The 22,125-nt window shown below is 36.7% G+C and overlaps 2 long non-coding RNA genes across 2 annotated transcripts in view; both read right to left on the reverse strand.

Annotated features, from left to right (window-relative positions):
* Nucleotides 1-570: 570 nt before the first annotated feature.
* The window catches only part of LOC141363674 (uncharacterized), a 245,305-nt gene continuing 223,750 nt past the window's right edge, over nucleotides 571-22,125 (reverse strand). Inside the window, exon 2 of the long non-coding RNA XR_012369176.1 lies at nucleotides 571-2,007. This is a non-coding gene — a long non-coding RNA (uncharacterized lncRNA). The remainder of the gene's footprint in view (nucleotides 2,008-22,125) is intronic.
* Nucleotides 13,570-15,136, reverse strand: LOC141363675 (uncharacterized). Its single transcript, XR_012369177.1, has 2 exons — nucleotides 14,402-15,136; nucleotides 13,570-14,279 (listed from the first exon to the last, which is right to left on the reverse strand). It is a non-coding gene; the product is annotated as an uncharacterized lncRNA (long non-coding RNA).

Genomic DNA, 22,125 nt, shown 5'->3' on the forward strand with positions numbered 1-22,125 from the left:
AAAACAATTATTTATAGAGTATGTGACGTCGATCTTCTTCTTAGAATCTCCACCCACAAAGGCCGTTCCCCTCGTCAATCTGACTCCATCACCACACCCAGTTTCAGCCTGCAGGCGAAGATAGACACACACAGACAAAGAAAAAAACTAACTGTTCTCCGTTCATCCCTGAGAGCCATGCAGTCCGTCACTTTCTCCCCAGTACTCCTCCACTTCACATATGATTGACTTCACATAGCATATTATAATGCTTTCTTAAAAACAAATCATTAATAAAACATTCATTTGTTCATAAAAAACATAAACTGTAAAATGAAAGTGTTTATTATGTAAAACACATTTCAATATCATGACATCATTTCATTATTCGTAAAATTGGTTATATGAATAAGGCACACATTAACTTCTTTAGATAGATAAACACATATTAAATCTTTTACTGGAATACTACTTCTAAGCAAAACACTTTTATCATTATTAAAAACCATCTGTTAGGGAATAAAACACACACACACACACACACACACACACACACACACACACACTCACACAAAGACCAAGCACAGGAGATTCTGTTCTTCAAGGTTGAGCTGCCATGCCCCCATTAGGTTATTCTGTATGCAACCTTCATTTCATTGGTTAATACACATTTATCAAAGACAACATCTTATCTTTATTACATCAATTATTCAATGATTAATACTGATTAAGTAAGAAATACATTGCATATTTTATCCTGGGAATATTAAAGCATTGGTTAATAACATGGTTGTCTGTTTGCTTTTCCCCCTCAGGCCTCGCTCTTATCTTGATCATTTCCAGACGTACATTCCTAGCTAATCCTCTTTGCAGCTTGTACACAGCACACAAGCTGGTAACTTTCCACTCTCAAACACAAACACCTCATTTTTACATAATAGCTCAGTGCATATATGAAACACACAGTGTTTGTAGAATAAAAGGATTAATTAAAGAAATATAAAATGGAACAAAATTAATTTCCACAATTCCCTCTCTTGACCTCTGAAAGAGGTCCCACATTTTGTTCTTCATCATTCTCTAGGTTCTGTAGGCCTATTAGGGGCATGCTTTATGGGGGTGGATTGTTCTCTTTTTTCTCTATTGCAGATATTATTAATCTGTTGCACAGGGATCTGAGACAGGGAATACAACAACATCCACAGGTCACCAGGATGGCCACGAATACACCAATGGACACTACTATGGAGGTTACTATTGCCTCCACAGTCTATCATACTGCATAAATCAAAGGTGTATGACGTCGTTGAATTTTCTGTGTAATTCAATTCAATTCCCCCATATCTCTGTACACACTAATCTTGTGATGCAGTTTTGGATCTCTTGCCAATTTTCAGATCTTCTCCCTCAGTTAAGCTGAATATTAGAGCAGTTATAATCACCGCTATGACCCCCAGGGCCCACAGAACCTTCCACTTTCCGTACAACTTCATTCTTGTGGACTCAAATCCACACAGGAAACGTAAACTATAATATTATACGAAACTTAAGAAAATCAACAGTAATGTAAAATGTAATAATTATAGAAAACTTAAAACTCTTAAACATTAAAATGTTAATCAGGTTATAATGAATATATGGTTATTGTGATATTCAGGTCTCTAAACACTTCTGTCAGGATTTCCAGCACTTTGTGGAAATCCAATTTATCCAGGCCACACCCCAGCCGGGGAGTGGATACACTTGTTATATTTTCTTTCTCACACCACTCTCTCATACATCTGAGGCTGTGGGTAAAATTCTCATATGTTGGTAAATCAGTACAATTTTGTTTTGTTATTAAATGAAAAATCAATCTGCCGTCGTCCTCATGGGTAACTGCACATTCACCTGTGTGTTTGTTCTGTCTTACAACCTTTTGTGTACCGTACTTCGCTTTGAATTGTACGGCTATACCTGCTCCGTAGGCACAATCTGTACTCACACAGTGTGCTAGGGGTTCTGTTACTGGGCTGGAAAAAATGTCACCTTTTTATGCACAATTTTACAGAGTGTTTGTTACCACTGATGTGTTATCACTGATGTTTCACTTCCTGTTTGTTCTCTCTGTATTCCAGCTGATTCACTTTCACTTTCAACACTCTCCCTCTCTTGGACCTGAGTCCTCAGGTCCACACCTGTGTCTGTTAGAAACCCAATCATCATTTGTAACAGCTGGGTCATTCTCACAATTTCGTTGTGTGGTAGCCTGGCAGGAAAAATGTTTAATCAGAGCAGTTAGTTTGTAGAAATAAACATCATTAGTTAGTGGCAGGATTGGATCCTACACCAAGGCGTTCCGTGGGCCTGGAAACTGTCGACCTGTAAGCAATTCAAAGGTTGTGAAACCAGAAATCCTGTTAACAGAAGAGCGAATAGACATTAATGCAATTGGTAATGCCTCAAGCCATGTTATTTTTGTCTGTGCACAGATTTTGTTAAGTCAAGTTTTAATGTCAAAGTCAGGTTCATTATTTCAGCTTTGCTCTGGCATTGGGGTGACAAGCAGCCCCGAAACTATATGTCAATTCCAGTGCTTGTTTGTCAGTTTGTCAGATCTAACTTTGTCTTGGGAAACCCTGTTTGGGGATATAAGTGGTTTATTAGGCAGTTGATAACAGCCACTTCATTAGGTACCTTCACAGCCTGTATTATGTGTCAGGCTTCGCTAGCATTTATTTATTATAGGCAGCCTTTTCCTGGTTTCAAACCCACCTATCTGCCATATGGCAGTTCCATATATACTGCACCAATCACATATGCAGAGTCACTATAAATAATCACCCTCTCTTCCCCAGTGTAGTGCAAGGCTTTGATAACAGCTTTCATTTCAGCTCTCTGTGCTGACTGTTTACCTTTCAATCTACCACTCAGTCTTGTTACAAAATCACCCTCAACTTTCTCAACCACAGCAAAGCCTGCCTTTAGCGTACCATCTGATGCTCTAAAACAAAGTCATCCGTGATTATCACGTCATCCGTAAATATCGTAATGACTAGCGGGTAGTTGGCAGTGGTGATGTAAACAACTTATGTCTGATTTTGTTGGGCCCTTTTTGGTTTTTTTTTTGTTTGTTTTTTTGTTTTTTACTATCATGTGGCATCCCCTCAGTAATCAGGTCAGTCATATTTACACCCTCATGGACATAATTTCAGGTTTGGTTGGCCAGGATTTTTTGGTAAACTTTATCTAAGACACCGTTTTATATATTGGTACACACCTTATTATCTATTGTTTGTTGTTTATAAGGCCCCAAAAATAAAAAATAACAACATAAGTCTCTGGTCCTGGGTCAGACATAAGGCTCTATCTCTCTATAGTTTAATTAGCCATTCATTTGTTCCCCGTCCGTCCGGGGGCACATTACAACATTGACAGGTCATAGTAATTTCTAGGACCCTATCTCTTATTAACTGGTGTGTTGGAGGAATACAGAAATGTGTGCAAACTAGACTGGTTTGCTACCTTATAGGGTAGTGATGGTTGATAGTCACTTTTCAATTTTACCAGAAACCCATCACACTCACTGTTTTATTACTCAGGTCTTTTGACTTTATGGTGCCTCTTTTTACAGTGGAGTATGTAGCTCCAGTATCCACTAGAGCTTTTAGTGGTGTATCGTTTACCACTTTGTCCATGAGGGGCTCAGCCATTCCCCTCATGGTGGGTTCCTGTGTGCCCCGTCATTCATCCGCACCATCACCATGACCCCATGATGGGTGCACAGGCGCCATTAAATCAGGTGATGATGAGTTGTGTGGCGCTGGTGGTCCCCTGGCAAAACCACCATTTCCACGGCCGCCACCTCCTCAATTGGGACCCCATCCCCTTGCATTTGGTGCGTTAAGTGGATACCTTACACCAGAATATTGGGGCTGTGACCCATTTTGAGGGCATCTTCTGGCCCAATGACCTTCTTGTCCGCACACATAACATGCATTCCTGCCAAAACCTCCCCGTTTTGGTCTACTACTCCTTCTTGGCCCTCCCCTTCTCTGTTGGTTATATCCCTCCCACGGGTTTCCTTTATAGGGTGGGCCTTTATATGGATCTATGGGCTGATTGGGATATTGTACGTTGTCGGGGAAACTAGTTGTCATAGCTACTGGTGTTGGTTGGGCCTGCTGGGGCATTTGTTTCTTTTTTGTGTTGGCCTGTTCCAGCTGCAGTTTCAAAAGCTCATTCTTAATCTTATCTACCTCTACAAGTTCTGTTTGTGTGATTTGTTTATGGCCCTGTCTGTGTAATACACAAGATCTCTTTCCCATATTGTTATCATTTATATTTCTCTGTAATCTTAATAGAGTTGTGATTATCTCTCCCTGTGTTATAATTGTTTGTTGTAATCTTTCCATTTTTCTTTTCAGGGCCTTTATCTCATCAAATTCAACATCTAGTTCACCGCTGTTTAGTGTTAACACCAGACTTTTCCTCATAAGGAGGAGGTGTGTGCAGTGAGGGGTATAGTGACTTCACTTGAGGAGGAGCCATGGGTGGGGCTGAGGGTACGGGCTCAGTGCTTCCTTGTTCTACTTCCTTTTGCTTTGCAGCTGCACCACTGTCAACTTTCCCTTTTTCTTTGTAATCGTCTCGACTTCAGCTGCAACAAAAGCGATTCTCCATAAAAAAGCGGCAACCATACTCATCACATTTTTTTTTAAATTTAGCAATTTTCACACAATTTACAAGCATTCAAAATTTCAAAAAAGCACAAAAGTCACTCTTATCTAGCAAAAGGATATATACACCAGTAATTCAATTCAATTCAATTTTATTTATATAGCGCTTTTCACAATACTCAATTGTTTCAAAGCAGCTTTACATTAATAGAAGCAGTAAAAGCACAGAAAAATGACAGATAGCATAACATAATACACAATAGCATAAGCAGTCAAATTTGCTGTGGCTATGACGCGACATTATGAGCGAGCATATTACTAATGTAACGTCTAGAAGAAGAAGCTAAATTAAGCCAAAGCAGGCTACCTCCCCGGGGTAAAAAAAACCCTAGGAGAAAAAAACAAAAACCCCAGGTTGTTTAGCCGAGGAAATAAAAATAAAAGTCCTAGGAGGGAAAAACCCTTGGGAGATATACATGTATATACACACATATAAACGGATAAGGAGCTTAAGCGGAGATTAAGCAGAGATTAAGCGGATATTAAGCGGGTCCTGCCGGTGGTCGTTGGTCAGGCATCAGCTGGGCATCACATTGAAGGACAACCAGTAGATCAGAGGTGTGCTGACTTTCACATCTACCGGAACTGGGTCTGTTTGTCCCATTGTCCTCAGGGTCAATGGGACCCAGGGACGAGACAGGGAGAGAAAAACAAAATCATATTAGCGTAGGGGCCGTTCACATGTAATGCAAGTGTCACACAGTGATGTGGTTTAATCAGCTTAGTTTCAGACAGACTAACTATTCAGGCATCATTGTTTTATCCACAGTTGAGGATTTTGCAAATTGGGGGCCCACTGCGACGGTATATATGGTAACTAATGGTCACCTTCCGATTTTTAAGAGAAAATGAAACCTGTCGACCCGTTTGACTAAGGCCTGTAACCCCACTGTCGTCGTTAAGGCAGGTTCAGTGGCAAACGGGTCTATATTGCATACTATTTACAAGATCACGAGAAAACGCCAACATCTTAACCTGACCATACGTGTCAACCCGTTTGACTAAGGCTGGAGGCCCCACTGTCGTCGTTAATGCAGGTTCAGTGGCAAACGGGTCTGTATGGCATACTATTCACAAGACACAAGAAAGTTCCAAAATCGCAATCCGACTATAGGTTAAGATAAGGTTTTTATTTATTTATTTGGGTGGTCTGTGTTATGACCGCGAGTGCTTTGTTCCGTACAGATAACTATTTCGAGTTAAGTACTTTTACTAGACAAATTATGCGAATGCTTTGTTGAAGAGAAAAGTTTTAAGTCTAGATTTAAAATTATCGACTGTGTCTGATTCTCGGACATCGGTTGGTAAATAATTCCAGAGCTTAGGGGCTAAGTAGGAAAATGACCTTCCACTTTTAGACACTTTTGATAATCTAGGGATAATCAAGAGACCAGAATTTTGCGACCGTAGTGTGCGTGATGGATTGTATTCTGATAGTAATTCTCTAAGATATGAGGGTGCTAGGCCATTTAAAGCTTTGTAGGTGATTAGTGATATTTTAAATTGTATGCGATATTTAACTGGTAGGCAGTGTAAAGATGCCAGAATTGGGCTTATGTGGTCGTACTTTTTAGATTGAGTAAGTACCCTTGCGGAAGCGTTTTGAACTAACTGAAGCTTGTTTACTTGATTTGCATGGCATCCCCCGAGTAGCGAGTTACAATAGTCTATTCTAGAGGTCATAAAAGCATGGATAAGCTTCTCTGCGTCAGATGTAGACAGTATATGGCGTATTTTCGAGATATTTCTAAGATGGCAGAATGCTGTGCGGCAGACGTTGGCGATATGACTATCGAAGGATAAGTTGCTGTCGAACATCACACCTAAGTTCCTAACCGTGGAAGATGGCACCACAGTGCAGCCATCTATGTACAACTTGTAATCTGACATATTATGTTTGTAGCAATTCGGTTCAATAATAAGTATCTCTGTCTTATTGGAGTTCAGCTTAAGAAAGTCATGTGCCATCCAGTCACTAACATCCCTAAGGCAGTCTGTTAGCTTAGAAAACGTGTGTGTTTCGCTGGGATGTGAGGAGATGTAAAGCTGGGTATCATCCGCATAGCAGTGAAAACTTATGTTATACAGGATAGGACCTAAAACTGAACCCTGCGGTACACCGTATTTAACCAGGGAGTGATATGACTCTTCCTCGTTTACATAAACAAAGTGATAGCGATTGGTTAGATACGACCTAAACCAGGCTAGCGCCTGACCACTGATACCAACATAGTTTTCTAGTTTATTGAGTAAGATTGTATGATCTATTGTGTCAAAGGCTGCACTAAGGTCTAATAATATAAGAATTGAGATTTCACCACGATCGGATGTTAATAGGAGGTCATTTGTAACTCTAAGCAACGCTGTCTCTGTGCTATGGTGGGGCCTGAATCCTGATTGGAACTTTTCATATGTACTATTATTTGTCAAGAATGTGCGTAACTGGCTTGCCACTACCTTTTCTAATATTTTCGAAAGAAAAGGGAGATTTGAGATTGGTCTAAAGTTATCAAGCTCTCCCTGGTCAAGCTGCGTTTTTTTAATCAGCGGTTTAATAACTGCTAGTTTGAAAGCTGTTGGAACGTATCCTATTTCTAGCGATGAGTTAAAGATATTTAGAACCGGGGTTGACACTACAGGGAATACCTCTTTAAGCAGTTTTGTGGGAACGGGGTCTAATATACAGGATGATGATTTGGATGATGTAACTAGTCTAGAGAGCTCATCTGTTGTAGTAGGTTTAAATGAATCAAGATGTTCGTATGGTAGTCTAGTGTTAAGTGAACTAACGGGTAGAGTGGTGGCTGCCTGGGTAGCTACGATGTTTTCTCTTATAGCCGTAATTTTGTAAATTTATAAGCTTGCTAAGATAGGTAGATCTGGCGGTTTTAATAGCCTGTCTGTATTGTTTAACACTCTCTTTCCATGCTGCACGCCATACCTCTAACTTTGTGCTTCTATAATTTCTTTCCATTTTCCTAGTTGCCTTTTTGAGTGCTGCGGTGTGATGATCATACCATGGAGCTGGCGGTTTTTCTTTGATTCTCTTTTTTCGAATGGGAGCAACGGCATCCAATGTATTAGAACAGACATTGTTTAGGTTTTCTATTACAATATCTAGATCGTCACAGTTATCTGCTACATGTTTAATTTGGGACAGGTCTGGAAGAGTGCTAATAAATCTATCTTTAGTGCTGGAAATTATTGTTCTGGCTAATCTGTAGCATGTTGTGGATTGAGGGATCCTATCTAGAAGTACAGTGTATGACACAAGGTAATGGTCAGAAACTGCATCACTCTGAGGTGATATTTTGATGTCATTAATATTGAGCCCGAGTGACAGAATTAAGTCTAATGTGTGCTTACGAGTATGCGTTGGCCCTGTCACGTTTTGTCTAATATTGAGAGATTTAGAACATCCATAAATGCACGTCCTAGTGCATCTTTTGGGTTATCCACATGAATATTAAAATCACCAACGATAAGAGCTTTATCTACAGTGACTACAAGCTCAGACAGGAAATCTGCTATTTCTTTAAGGAAATCTGCATGGTGGCCCGGAGGTCTATAGATTGTAGCTAAGGCAAAAGAGAGCTGTTTGTTGTTACGATCAGTTATTTCCTTATTTAATAACATTAGTTCGAATGATTTAAATTTTACTTCAGATTTTTGGTTTACTTTAAAAATGTTGTTGTATATTGTAGCTACACCACCCCTTCTCCCCTTTAATCGAGGTTCGTGTTTATAATAATAGTCTTGTGGGGTGGATTCGTTTAAACTAATGTAGTCGTCTGCTTTAAGCCAGGTTTCTGTTAAACAGAGTGAATCTAAGTTTTGGTCTGTAACTATTTCATTGACAATAGGTTCTTTATTGGTAAGCGATCTAATGTTAAGAAGGCCGAATTTTAACATTCGAGGTTCATCTGTTAATGTATTGTTTTCTAATTTTATATTAATCAGATTTGTACCAGATGTGGCAAGCGGTGCTCTGTATTTATTTGTTCGGGGAACAGATACAGTTGAAATGTGTTGATATTCTGGTAAGATTGACTCGAAGTGCTGGGATATAAGTGATCTTGACATATCACGGCAGCTAACAGATGGACGGTTAAGCCGATCCGTCTGTTGTCTGACTTGTACCCTGGATAGTCAGACTGTATTCGAAGTAAGACTATTGGTCAGATTTATAGAGAGAATCGCCCTTCCTTCCTGAGATGGATGGAGGCCATCTCTCTTTAGCAGGTCAGGTCTCCCCCGAAAATGCTTCCAATTGTCTATAAACCCTACGTTATGCTGAGGGCACCATTTTGACATCCAGTCGTGAAGAGACAATAATCTACTGGAGTTTCACCCGCAATACAAACACAATACAACTTTCACAGAAATGTCACAAAAATAACAACAATATATCAACAATACAATTCACATTAAGACGTCACTTCTTCTTTCCAGTATTCGTGGACCTTTCATCCACGGGCTGCTTTACACCCCCTACGGCTACAACCGAGTCGGTATTTTATAATACCTAATGTATTAAAGGAATCCTCAACCTTTTTAATTAATTCTGTTAACTTACACCACCATTAACAGTATTCATGGACCTTTCATCCAAGAGCCTTTCATTCCTTTCGGCTACAACCGAGTTGGTATTTTATAACGCCTAATGCGTTAAAGGAATCCTCAACCTTTTATTTATTTCAAAAAGTTTTTCACTCTGATCAATTTATAAAAATGTAAATTTGTAATTCAGTTCGGATCTCCTTATCAACACAAGTAATTTGGTATATCCAAATAGCAGAATTCGATAAAACAGGTTTCTGCTTACCTTATGTTAGTAGAGCGCTCTTTTTGTGTTGAAAGGGAGTCCTCGCTTACTTAGGTCTCTGCAACGAAAGATAGACACACACAGACAAAGAAAAAAACAAACTGTTCTCCGCTCATCCCTGAGAGCCATGCAGTCCGTCACTTCCTCCCCAGCAGTCCTCCACTTCACATATGATTGACTTCACATAGCATATTATAATGCTTTCTTAAAAACAAATCATTAATAAAACATTAATTTGTTCATAAAAACATAAACTGTAAAATGAAAGTGTTTATTATGTAAAACACATTTCAATATCATGACATCATTTCATTATTCGTAAAATTGGTTATATGAATAAGGCACACATTAACTTCTTTAGATAGATAAACACATATTAAAGTGACACCATGTAATTTTTCAACCTTCATAATAAATTTTCAAGACCCTTGTGATAGTACATCGACTTTAAATAGGTTGAATGACATGTCTACCATAGCCTGACGGGGTCTGTATCACTTTTACTCGTATTTTAAAACTTAGGGTTTCTGGTAGTAACCAGAGCACAAAAAAACTACAAAATTCGACTGCTTTACGGCATACGTCACTTCCTCCACACAATTTGTTTTTTAACGTGAATTTTGCTGGAGGCTACTTAAGGAGTGTAGAGAGCAACTTCTATTATGTGACTCTGTGGCACAGTCTTTAGTGTCATGGACCTATGACATGGGCGACCCGGGTTCGATTCCCCTTTAAGGCAATTTTTTATATAAACTGTTGATTCATACAAAAATGCGATGTTCTTTATAAATTACGGCGATTATATCCCTTGTGAAAAAAAAGTGTGCTTAAGTGTACTTTTATAAAGTGTACTTATTACATAAATAATACACTTTAAGTATATACACTTAAGTGTGAATTAAATGCCATCTTTTCGGCGCACTGAATGCACATTAAGTATAATTAATTTCACATATATCATATATTAAGTTGAAATAAAATGTAATAAGTTGCCATTAAGAGTGATTTTTTTGAACAATTTAATTGGTACTTTATTACAACTTTATATCTACTTTCATAATTGCTTCTAGTGTTTTTACAATATACTTAAAGTGCACTCCACAATATAATAACATGCAATTAATGTGATTTAAAATGCACTTTAATGTCTGTTAACAATACTCTTAAGTGTGAATTGAATGCAATCTTTTCAGCGCACTGAATGCACATTAAATGCAATTAATTTCAAATACATGATATATTAAGTTGAAATAAAATGTAATAAGTTGCCATTAAGAGTGATTTTTTGGAACAACTTAATTGGTACTTTATTACAACTTTATATCTACTTTCATAATTGCTTCTAGTGTTTTTACAATATACTTAAAGTGCACTGTTCAATCTACTGTCAAGCAATTAATGTGAAATTAAAAATAAGTTGATGTATATTAACAGTACATTTAATTACTCATTAAATGTAATGTTTCAAATACAAGTTTGCCAAATATATAAAATTAAATTCAATCAGTTGAACTGTGATTTCAGTGCAGTGAAGTGATTTCAATGCATCTTTCTACAGTATGTACTTTAACTACTTCTATTGTATGTGAAATATGGTTATGTACTTCTCAAAATACTGAAAAACAAATCTAGTTAATTAAATATGTATTCATTTCAGTTTAATGCATTGCAAACAAACAAAAACCACAATGCTTACACTGACAATAAAACAGTTTGGTAGTCAAATTATGAATCAGATTTTTTGTTTTGCAAAAGTACATTTAATAACAGGGCTTAAAGTGAAAAAAAATCCTGAGCCTGAACTTTCTGTGGCTCAACCAGGACTTTTACCAAGCCCATTTTTTCTATAAACTAATTCTATGAGCAACAGCACAGTCATATTTTCAACACATTAACAACTTATTATGCCAAAAAACTATGCAAAAACAAGCCTCAGGTTTCGGAAGTTTACTGCACCAAGTGCCTAAAGCAGGGGGCTCAAACTGGCTTTGGGCCATTTCTGAGATGGACATCTTGTTGGAGGGACATAGAGCTATTTTAACATAAAAACACAATATGTCTGTATATGTACTGCATTTAAATTCTATTATTTAACATATAATAATACATACAAATATAAACAGTGCTTTCAATCTATTTTATAATTTATTTTTAAGAGTAAATAAATCTTTTCTAAACCTTATCCTAAATTAATAATAATAATAATAATAATAATAATAAATACAAACTTTTTCTATTAAAACCTTGCACTAAATTAACAAATTAAATTCCTGAATACATTTATGAACTATTATAGCCTATACATTTATTTTGGACTTGAATATGTTCGATCTCTGTAAAAATTAATATGACTGCTTCATGTGTAACTGCATAGCAAGCAACATAATGATACATATACTTTATTATTCACTTATATTGAGTTGAGTGAGCTGCATACATAGACTACTGTAGTCTACTTTTATCTTTTGCACGTTTCTCCTAATCTTTCCTCTTTTCAAAACCTGGGCACTTGGCTTTTTCCGCATCCGTAGTTTAATATGCGTTGCATTACATCTCCCGCTTGCACTGCTTATGACGTGTCGCCACTCGCCAATGAAAGCTGTGACTTGAACAAACAAACCCCATGCAGCTTTTCTCTGAGTACAGTTGGGTAACCCCGAGTTACAGTACAGCTCTTCTCTGGACGAACACTCCAAAGTCCCGACCAGATTAACTGATCGCATGGAGACAATGATATGATTAACGTGAGGTTCAGATGAGCAATAAAATCTGATCACGTATTCTGTTATGCTCGCTGGAGTGAGAGCCGCTCATGGTTGCGTAGCAACGGAGGACGCTCAGCCTCTCACGCGCTTAGGAATGAAAAAAATCGCATTGACTCGCGTTTAACACGCGTTTTAGACGCGACATGTGAACGGCCCCTAAAAAGTTTACATCAATAATTAAAAAAATATAAAACTAAGTAAATGAAAATCTTTCTGCGGGGCAGATTATATTATATTTTTTGAAAGCAGAACCGGCCCGCATAGAGGGGGAGAGATGGCCGCGGGGCGGGAGTTTGAGACCACTGGCCTAAAGCCTTACCGTGTCTTGTCCTCTTTATTCAAGGCATGCCAAGCGTCACTTGTTTTTTACTTTCTCCTCCGAAGCAGATGTATTTTCTTCTGGTTTGATAAACTTCATTCTCCACAGCGTGTGTAGCCTGCAAGCTAACTGCGAACTGGTTCACTTTCTGCACAAGACCCACCCTCCTCTCTAGCAATTGGCTAAGACAACCTAATATCATGCTCCCATTGGCTGTGACCGCTGACTCGTGAATCAAGGTGGTAGGTTGAAGGGGACCGGTTATTATTGCCAGTTCGTTAATTCAAATTTAGCCGCGTGGTATGCGTGCTCATAATTAAAGTGACGCGCTCGTTTTTTCCAAGCGCGTCCGTGCCGAAAGTGACTCATTTGCATGTTTTGCCTGCGCCGGAGTACGGACCTGCCCTCAAGCCGGAAATCCGGCCCCCGGCCGGAGTACTTTAAGCCCTGTTAATAAATTAATTATGAGTTGTATATGTCCAAACAAAAAACAAAAAATCATTTTAATATTGTTAAATTGGAATCAAACCACTATCAATATTGAATAATTACATCCCTTAGAAAAAAATAAACTCAAAGTTATTATTTTTTAACATTTTAACAGACAACTAAAAAAGATTTATCTCTAAATGGTACCATTGAATGAATGGGGCTAAGCTAAATGCTATCGAAGCGTCGCGGCGTGCTCCGGCGCTTGCGTGCGCGCGCACGGGTGGTGGAGGGATGTATCAACAATTCTTAGTTAAGGTAATAACAGACTATTCCTTTAAATTAACAAGTCTTTGGTAGGTCAAATCAGTCTAATGATCATTTATTAAATGTGTTTAGAAATATTGCCATGAAAGTGTACTTTCTTTATGTAGCGGATATTAACTCACTTACTTATGGACCAGGCATAATAATAAGATCAGAAGGGTGCACCGTAGGAAGGAGGAGGTAGGAGCAACAAGCAGAGACAGAAGGTAAGTTGATTAATAAATTATTTTACTTTGAGTATTGAGAAACCTTTCTTTTTCTTTATTTTTCCTTAATCACAAAAAATGGTAAACAACAATGAAAATACAATTAACTATATATACTATGGGTGCACCCTCTAAATTACTTCTCATTTACAGAAATCACAGTCACAATCAATGTACAAGGATGGTACAAATTATATATGTAACACACTGAAATCAGTATTCAAGTTCAAAGTTCTTATCAATTGGAGTATTGATCAGTCTTAAATTATCAGAATTGTGCTTCTGAAATGTTTCAGTTCAATAAAGTAAACAAACAAAATAAGGAAACAGTTTCTGAAATGTATCCTCTTACTTGTCTGAAGAAAAATATTTAAAATAGAAAATTGTCCTTTCCTCTAGATTCGTGATACAATCAGGTCGAAATGGGAGGCTCGCCATCAATTAGGAAAATCCAGCTCAAGGAATGTTCATACGAAAGGAAAAAACATTCAATATTGTGTATCAATGATGATTAACAATTGTACATAATACAGGAAACAAATAAAATACATACAGTTGTCATAATAAAATGACAATTTAGACAAATACCTGTCCATTCATGTGTTTCTCTCTCTTTTTGTCTTTCACAGGCACGTGCAACCAAAATGGCGTCAGCGAACACAACACACCATGTGGTTTTACATAATCACACTGCAATGAACAATCCAACCCCTATAACATCACAATATAACACCATTTTGTCTCGTATGGATTAAACAAATAAAATGATATGACATTTAAAGTGTTGACATTCGTTTTTATGGGTAATTATAACATTGGTAATTATAACTCACCAGGTCAAAATGAAAGTTCAAAAAGTGCTCAATCCACACAACCACGCTGTATCATTGAATATATGCAAAGTTAAATTCTGATTTCTTCAGTTTATATGAACTTAGGAGTCATATTTAATCAAATTAAACACTCTCGCGTTAGATATAGTGTCTCTGTCGCTCTGCATCTCTCCTCTGAACTGAGACGCGATCCGAAAGCAAAAAAGGGGCGGAGCTTACAATTAAACACTCCGATTGGTTTACTCATTTCAGATTTATAATTCAGATTGAATTATTCACATGTATTTCCTTATTTATAAAATAAATGTAGATGTATGAATAGTCTCTATTATATTTAAGCACACTTTTAAAATAATAATATTTAATTATTTAACCAGGGTTACATTTAAGTAAAACTCAATTAGACAAAGTGCATTTTTAAAAAGTGTACTTAAGTATGTTAAGAAATATTGTGATGAAAGTGTACTTACTATAAGTTAAGCTTAATTAGACAGTATTAAAAAGTGCATTTTTAAAAGTGCACTTAAGTGTGTTTATAAATATTATGATGAAAGTGTACTTACTATAATTTAAAATTATTTAGATATTATTACAAGTGCATTTTTAAAAAGTGTCCTTAAGTGTGTTAGTGAAATATTGTGATGAAAGTGTACTTACTATAAGTTCAAATTAATTAGATATTATTACAAAGTGCATTTTTAAAAGTGCACTTAAGTGTGTTTATAAATATGACGATGAAAGTGTAGTTACTATAAGTTAAAATTAATTAGATATTTATACAAAGTGCATTTTTAAAAAGTGTCCTTAAGTGTGTTAGTGAAATATTATGATGAAAGTGTACTTACTATAAGTTCAAATTAATTAGATATTATTACAAAGTGCATTTTTAAAAGTGCACTTAAGTGTGTTTATAAATATTATAATAAAAATGTACTTTCTATAAGTTCAAATTAATTAGATATTATTACAAAGTGCATTTTTAAAAGTGCACTTAAGTGTGTTTATAAATATTATGATGAAAGTGTACTTTCTTTAAGTTAAGCTTAATTAGACAATATTAAAAAGTGCATTTTTAAAAGTGCACTTAAGTGTGTTTATAAATATTATGATGAAAGTGTACTTACTATAAGTTAAAATTAAATACATATTATTACAAAGTGCAGTTGTAAAAAGTGCACTTAAGTGTGTTAATAAATAGTGTCATTAAAGTGTATTCCATTTAAGTATGCTTAAGTGGTCTTTAATTTATATTATATTATATTATCAGCAAGTGCACTTCTCAAAAAGTATACTTTTATTATTTTAAGCACACAAAAAGTATGCTTTCAATACACTTAAGTACGCTAATTTTTCACAAGGGATTGCATATAGTTCCCTGTATTCAGATGCTGTGTTCATGTATTTACCTTTCTTTTACTGTGTCTATGATATTTACATTACAATCCAGGATGCTATAGCACTCAAACTTGCTCACAGTGTAAAACCAAACCCTATTAATTCACCAATCAGATCCGAGCGTTTCTCTCTTCTTTCTTCCTCATTTGCTGCGTTCCGCTGTTACTCGCGTGACGTATTACAAAGCGGCAGACCTAAACGCATCGGTTTACTTGGACCTGGAGCGATTTTCACACAAAAAAGAGGAATAACGACCGCCATTGCGGAAAATCCTGGTGGCGAGGGAGAGAGAGACGATGCAACAATATTTGTTTGGAAAAAGGGAAGGAAATACGTCTGGTCGTTTCTGAATTGGAAGGCTGCAGCCTCCGGAGGTCAAATATGCAGGCTGCATACGTCATCAAGCATGGTTTATTAAGGTAAACTGAGCATTACATTCGCAGGTCATAAGCATACTGCAACAATTTACGATTAACTAAGTATAATAGTCAACTTTGTAATTGTTAATATTGTGAAATAAGACTTGATGACGTATACAGCTTAGAAATACGACATCCGGAGGCTGCAACCTTCAGATTGAGAAATGGCTTCTGCCACGACGAGTTCCTCATCAGAAAGTTGTAACATGACTGCGTTTCTCCCTGTTGTCTCAAAATGTTGATCGTTTAGCATTTTAAATGTTTAGTTTTTAGTTTAGTTTTAAGGTTGGCCAGTTCCTTTCCTTTGCGACAGTGCTGCGGCGCTTGTGGGCTTCAGGGGCGCTAGAAGTGAAAAATACGTGTCTAGCACCCCCTAGTGGCCAAAAAGTTTCATGGTGTCCCTTTAAATCTTTTACTGCAATACTACTTCTAAGCAAAACACTTTAATCATTATTAAAAAAAATACATCTGTTAGGGAAGAAAACACACACACACACACACACACACAAAGAACAAGCCCAGGAGATTCTGTTCTTCAAGGTTGAGCTGCCATGCCCCCATTAGGTTATTCTGTATGCAACCTTCATTTCATTGGTTAATACACATTTATCAAAGACAACATCTTATCTTTATTACATCAATTATTCAATGATTAATACTGATTAAGTAAGAAATACATTGCATATTTTATCCTGTGAATATTAAAGCATTGGTTAATAACATGGTTGTCTGTTTGCTTTTCCCCCTCAGGCCTCGCTCTTATCTTGATCATTTCCAGACGTACATTCCTAGCTAATCCTCTTTGCAGCTTGTACACAGCACACAAGCTGGTAACTTTCCACTCTCAAACACAAACACCTAATTTTTACATAATAGCTCAGTGCATATATGAAACACACAGTGTTTGTAGAATAAAATGATTAATTAAAGAAATATAAAATGGAACAAAATTAATTTCCACAACATCGGTTGGCAAATCATTTCAGAGCTTAGACCCTTTTGATATTTTAGGAATAATTAAGAGACCAGAATTTTGCGACCACAGTGTACGTGTTGGATTGTATTGTGATATTAATTCTCTAAGATACGAAGGTGCTGGGCCATTTAAGGTTTTATAGGTGATTAATAGTATTTTCAATTGAATGCGATATTTGACTGGTAGCCAGCATGACATGGGCATGAATTAAAACAAGATTAATGATTAAACTTACATAATTCTAACACAGAAACCTATTCAGCGTCAGCAAGGTCGACCACATGGTACATGACCTCTGTTAACACAAACATGGATAGACATCATATTAAAAAAGAAGGCAATCATACAACTTTAAAATATATTTTGACTCCAAGCTTCTTTACAACAGCATCTAACGTTAGTTTATCTTAAACTTAAAGTGAAGCTTGCTTGGTTACTGAACAGAATAAGTTAAAGCTATTAAAACAGGCTTGCAAAATAAGCAGCATCTATCAGAACTACAGCAATGAGCTTTTAAACAACAGAAGATCGTCTATATAGTTTAAAATAGCAGAAAGAGCCATTTGCTACAGTTAGCAACACAAGTAATCTTGCAGTTTTAAACATCGAATTGATTCGTTTATCAGGCATTTTGCATGTAATTTGCTCACTGAAAAACCGCATGTTTAAGTTCCTAACGTTACTGTGTACAGTGTATACTCTTAATGTTTCCTGTGTGTGCTTTAAATTAAAACACAAATACGGAACAGATCTGCGCGATGTAGAGGAATGAAAGTCAAACTTACCTCAGCCGTACTGTTTAGCATGAAAACGAAGACCGAGTCAGTAGCGGTTTGAAATAATGCTGATTGGTGGGAATGAATGGGTGGGTGCAGGTGCATTCTGGGAATTGGAGTCTTTTGCCCTGGCGTTCTTACATGCTGTAGATGTAAATTGACTACGAATTCCAAGATGCCTTGGATGTTTCAAATGTGTTTTTTTTCCCATTATTTTGGATCCGCTGCTGGCACTTTATGTACTTTTTATAATCTACATTTTCACACTGATTTGTTCTTTATACCTTATCAATAATAAAAATATAAAATATTTTTATAAAATGCATAACGTTTACAAAACATGTTTAGTTGACAAACATGTTGACAGTTATTTTGAGTGATGCTCAGATATGCTTAAATAAAAAAACCTTTATGAATTAAAATACATTAGCATAATAATACATGTATTTAGTAAACGCACTTGTAGATATATGAATAGTTTTGTTGCAAAACGAGATAAATCCATTTTTTAACATTTTTGTCAAAACATGTTTATTATTATGTTATCATGTTATTATTTTGTTTTATGGTGCTACTTAGCTGTATTTTTTAAGTTATGAAGGTTTAAATCAAAACAAACCAACTGCAGTTGCATTGAAATTTATTGGAATGCACAACCAAAAAACAAGATTTCTGAACAATTAAAAAAACGGTGGTTATCTCGTTTTGCAACGAAACTCTTCATATGTTTTTATCCAGTTTTTATGTTATGTGCTTCCTTGAACCCCCCACCCAGCTTTGAAAACAGAGACAACACCTCACAACCAGCACTCCTCACATCCAGCTGTGAGGATTCCTGGAAACTTCCACCAGTTCCTGTATACATCCATATGTATGAACACAAGGTTTCTGGATGTTTCACGAGTTTACTTCTGAGTATTACGTTTCCAAGCACTCTGCCTCATTTATCTGACAAACCTAAAGTTTAATTCAATTCAATTCAATTCAATTTTATTTATATAGCGCTTTTCACAATACTCAATTGTTTCAAAGCAGCTGTACATTAATAGAAGCAGTAAAAGCACAGAAAAACGACAGATAGCATAACATAATACACAATAGCACAAGCAGTCAAATTTGCTGCGGCTATGACGCGACATTATGAGCGAGCATATTACTAATGTAAAGTCGAGAAGAAGAAGCTAAGTTAAGCCCAAGCAGGCTACCTCCCCGGGTTAAAAAACCCCCTAGGATAAAAAAAACAAAAACCCCGGGTTGTTTAGCCGAGGAAATAAAAATAAAAGTCCTAGGAGGGAAAAACCCTTGGGAGATATACATGTATATACACACATATTAACGGATAAGGAGATTAAGCGGAGATTAAGCAGAGATTAAGCAGAGATTAAGCGGATATTAAGTGGGTTCTGTCGGTGGTCGTTGGTCAGGCATCAGCTGGGCATCACATTGAAGGACGACCAGTAGATCAGAGGTGTGCCGACTTTCACATCTACCGGAACTGGGTCTGTTTGTCCCATTGTCCTCAGGGTCAATGGGATCCAGGGACGAGACAGGGAGAGAAAAACAAAATCATATTAGCGTAGGGGCCGTTCACATGTAATGCAAGTGTCACACAGTGATGTGGTTGAATCAGCTTAGTTTCAGACAGACTAACTATTGCGGCATAATTATATTATCCACAGTTGAGGATTTTGCAAATTGGAGGCCCACTGCGACGGTATATATGGTAACTAAGGGTCACCTTCCGATTTTTAAGAGAAAATGAAACCTGTCGACCCGTTTGACTAAGGCCTGTAACCCCACTGTCGTCGTTAATGCAGGTTCAGTGGCAAACGGGTCTATATTGCATACTATTTACAAGTTCACGAAAAAACGCCAACATCGCAACCTGACCATACGTGTCAACCCGTTTGACTAAGGCTGGAGGCCCCACTGTCGTCGTTAATGCAGGTTCAGTGGCAAACGGGTCTGTATGGCATACTATTCACAAGACACAAGAAAGCGCCAAAATCACAACCCAACCATACGTGCCAACCCGTTTGACTAAGGCCAAAAGCCCCACTGTCGTCGTTAATGCAGGTTCAGCAGGGCAAACGGGTCTGTATGGCATACTATTTGCAATACAAAGAAAGCGCCAAAATCACAACCCAACCATACGTGCCAACCCGTTTGACTAAGGCTGGAGGCCCCACTGTCGTCGTTAATGCAGGTTCAGTGGCAAACGGGTTTGTATGGCATACTATTCACAAGAACACGAAAGTTCCAAAATCGCAATCCGACTATAGGTTAAGATAAGATTTTTATTTATTTATTTGGTTGATCTGTGTTATGACCGCGAGTGCTTTGTTCCGTACAGATAACTATTTCGAGTTAAGTACTTTTACTAGACAAATTATGCGAATGCTTTGTTGAAGAGAAAAGTTTTAAGTCTAGATTTAAAATTATCGACTGTGTCTGATTTCCCATCCGTATTTGTCCGGATACAGCTATTTTCATGCAGTGTATACATTTTATTATTCTAACGTATTTTATGAAAGTACTCTGATATGCAACTAAAAATACACTTATTTTAGAGTGAGATCACAGTACACTTTAAAAAAGTAAATGAACAATTAATTTCCAAAAAATATACTTCCTATAAGTATATTGAATTGTCACTCTAAGTATGTCAAATTTAATACACTTCTATACAATTTAAAATACATTGACAACAAAGTACACTTTCAAAAAGTACATTTAAAAAATAATTTAATTACTGGTAAATTAGTATACTTATTTTTTGGACTGTTAAGTTTAACTTAATTATATCTTTTTGGAAGTATACTTTTAAAAAGTACATATTAAATACTCTTTAAATTAAGTACAACAAGTAGAAGCATACTTGTTTTATACTTCATGTACTTCAATCATATTTCTAATAGACTAAAGTATACTACTTTTTTACCTGGGAATACTAGTTTAATTGATTTATTTTATTTAATAATTAAAGATAATGAATTTCAAACAGAAATAATAAATAAATTGATATAATATGTATAGAACTATTTTATACTTCATAGTTTTCATTTACTTAATACTAAAAGATAATGCATTTTAAACGGAAGTTACTGAACCAAATCATATTTTTATTAATATAAGTACATACATTTATATAATACAGATGAATTTTTTAACACAGTTCCTCGTCACCAATCTGACTCCTTCACGCGACTGACTGTCACTGCCAGCCAGCACTTTCAACTGTCCTCGCGGCTGCTGCAACTTTTGCTCTCTTAATCTACTCTATAAAACAAAATTGTCCTATTGTCTTTCTTGCATATAGATGAATTAGATAAAGTTATAGAAACAATACAATGTCAGCATATTTCGCGGAGGTTTTAACTGAGTGGGATTCAGATTAGGATTAAGGGACTGGAGACATCAGCACTTTTAAATGCCAGCTGTTTTTCAGCCGAGCGCTTTAGTAACTGTGATACTTCAGCTGTGAGCCGGTTGGTTGCTGTGGTAATGTCCCGCCCCCCCTCCACTGTAATTGGACGGCCCTGTGAAAACTGACATTGACGAGCGGAGCTTTTCTCTAAAAGTTTAATATTTTTGAACCCCGAGTGCCTGGTTTCAGCGCGGAAAAAACCCGCTAACTGTTTGATTATTTGAGCAAAACGCCGAGTTTCCATTGGAATCAATTGAAAACATGCACCAGCCGCAGGCGTAAAAGCTTTGGTGTGTCTAGCCCCAGCTTCAGTATAATTTTCGGGACAATTAGAGCAGGATTCGGGATTCGGGACAGCAGCTTAGATTTCGGGACTGTCACGAATTTTTCAGGACTTCTGATTAATAATTACTAATGTTCTTGTAACTTGTAAATCATTTTAAATGATTGGTTTTCACATTTAAAATTATAATTATATGATTATATATAATATATTATGCTAGATTTAGCAGAAAGCACTATACACATTTAAAGGAACAGTATGTAGGATTGTGGCCAAAACTGGTATTGCAATCACAAAACTTGTGGCTAAAACTGGTACTGCAATCACACAACTGGTGGCCAATACACAAAATGACAACATAAACATCAGTTGAGGGCTGCAACTCCACTTTTTAAATGACAATATCCTGGCCAGACCACTGTTGTCAGTGATATAAGTATTTGAAATG

The sequence above is a fragment of the Misgurnus anguillicaudatus genome, chromosome 4 (assembly GCF_027580225.2).
Source record: "Misgurnus anguillicaudatus chromosome 4, ASM2758022v2, whole genome shotgun sequence".
In the NCBI taxonomy this organism is placed as follows: Eukaryota; Metazoa; Chordata; class Actinopteri; order Cypriniformes; family Cobitidae; genus Misgurnus; species Misgurnus anguillicaudatus.